Source organism: Chenopodium album, chromosome 17 (genome assembly GCF_948465745.1).
Source record: "Chenopodium album chromosome 17, dcCheAlbu1.1, whole genome shotgun sequence".
Lineage (NCBI taxonomy): Eukaryota > Viridiplantae > Streptophyta > Magnoliopsida > Caryophyllales > Amaranthaceae > Chenopodium > Chenopodium album.
This window is the reverse complement of record NC_137850.1, coordinates 48,952,329-48,954,559: the sequence shown is the minus strand read 5'-3', so window position 1 is coordinate 48,954,559 and position 2,231 is coordinate 48,952,329. Positions and strand designations below refer to the sequence as shown.

Sequence of the window (2,231 nt, the reverse complement as noted above, 5' to 3'; positions counted from 1 at the left end):
AAATAATTTTGAGCTAAGGCCCGCCCTTATCACCTTGATTGAGGGTCATCAATTCTCCGGGGCAAAGCATGAGGACCCCATTGCGCATCTAAAGCGATTCACACGGTATTGTAGCACCGTGAAGGCAAATGGGGTGACTCCGGAGTACATTCTTCTAAGCATGTTCAAATTTTCTCTTTCGGGGAGTGCAAGTGATTGGCTCGATAGGTTGACTCCCGAATTCATTGACAACTTGGAATGAGGTAACTTCGGCATTCCTTGGGAGGTTCATTCCTCTTGGGAAAACGGCGGAGTTGAGGTCCAAGATTTCAAACTTTCAACAAGAGCCCGATGAGTCTCTCTACAAAGCTTGGGAGAGATTCAAAAGCTATCAACAACAATGCCCCCACCATGGGATGGAAGATTGGCTCTTGCTTCATGGATTCTATAGGGGTCTCTTGAGATCGGACCGCATACTCTTAGATGGAGCTTCGGGTGGGCCACTCATGAACAAGCCACCCGCGGAGGCATTAAAGATCATAGAGGATGTAGTCCAAAACTACACCGATTGGAGCCCCGATGAGAGAAGCACCTCTAAGAGAGGGGGAAAGTATGAGGTAAATGTTATTAACATGCTTAGTTCAAAATTGGATGCCTTGTCTTCTAAATTTGATCAAATGCAATCTTCTCCCCCTCCTATCTCCCCCCTCCCTAACTCACGTGCATCTAATTCTTCGAATGATAATGTGTCTATGCAATTGATGTCTTGTGATGTATGTGGTGGTGAAGACCATGCGTCTTCCGATTGTTATTTGTTGAATGAGCAATGTTCCCCTTCCCCTTCCATGGAACAAGTCAATAACGTGAATGCTAATCCTAGGTTTGACCCCTACTCCAACACCTACAACGAGGGATGGAAACATCACCCCAATTTTGGTTGGAGAAGTGGCCAAAACCAAGGGCAAGGTAGTGGTCAAGGTCAAGCTAGTGGTAGTGGTAATTATGTGTCTAATAATCAACGGAATTATAGAAATGACAATAGATACCAACAAAAAGGCCAATACTCTTCCACTCACAACCCACCCGGTTTTAATGGAGGAATAAGACCAACCATAGCTCCTATCCCTCGACCACCACTTCAAATTCAAGCTCTCCCTCCTCCTAAGTCTAATCTAGAAAGCATGTTGGAGCAATTCATGAACTCCCAAACTAAAAAGACAAATGACTTAGAGGAAAGCTTAAAGCAAATGCAAACCCACAATAAAATGTTGGAAAATAAAATGGCCCAAATAGCTAGTGCCCTTAAAGGCAAGTCTAGTACCTCATTGCCTAGCCAAGGTCTAGATCCTAGAGAGCAAGCAAATGCCATTGTAACTAGAAGTGGAAAAAGCTTGGGGGAAGTTCAAGGGAAGGGAATGCAACATGACTTAGAAGGTGAGAAGTCAAAAGAAAGAGTGATTGAAATGAGTGATTCCCACGGAGAGTTGAGAGTAGAAGAAGAAGAAGAGAAAAACAAAAAGAGAGTAGAAGAAGAAGAGAAAACCAAAAAGAAAGAAGTTGAAGAAAGAAAAAAAGAGAGTGAAATCCCACTACATGTGGCAAAGCTTCCTTTTCCGGGAAGGTTTGCCGGGTCTAGACTTGATGAACAATTTGCTAAGTTTTTGGAAGTCTTGAGGAAGCTTTATGTTAACATTCCATTCACCGATGCTATTAAACAAATGCCAACTTATGCTAAATTTCTTAAAGACATTTTGAGTAATAAAAGAGAAGTTGACTTTGTGGAAACGATTAATATGCCGGAAAATTGTAGTGCAATTATTCAAAATAAGTTGCCCACTAAGCTTAAAGATCCCGGTAGTTTTTCTATTCCATGTGCTATTGGTGAAATGGTAATTGATCGTGCTTTATGTGATCTTGGTGCTAGCATAAGCTTGATGCCCCTTTCTATGTGCAAAAGACTTGGCCTAGGAGAGTTAAAGCCCACCAACATTTCCCTTCAATTAGCCGATCGTTCGGTTAAGATGCCTTTGGGAAAATTAGAGGATGTCCCCCTTAGGGTGGGCAAACTTTACATTCCGGTGGATTTTATTGTGCTTGATATGGATGAGGACTTGAATGTCCCCATAATTCTAGGTAGGCCTTTCTTAGCCACGGCGGGGGCTATTATTGATGTGAAACATGGTAAATTGTCTTTGCTTGTTGGAAAAGAGAAAGTGGAATTCAAATTGAACCAAGTTATGAAATGTCCTTCC

At 42.3% G+C, this 2,231-nt stretch overlaps 1 non-coding gene across 1 annotated transcript; it reads right to left on the bottom strand.

The window, feature by feature from the left end:
• Positions 1-290: 290 nt before the first annotated feature.
• On the bottom strand, positions 291-397 carry LOC145590312 (small nucleolar RNA R71). The gene has a single exon (XR_014101943.1). It is a non-coding gene; the product is annotated as a small nucleolar RNA R71 (small nucleolar RNA).
• Positions 398-2,231: the final 1,834 nt, after the last annotated feature.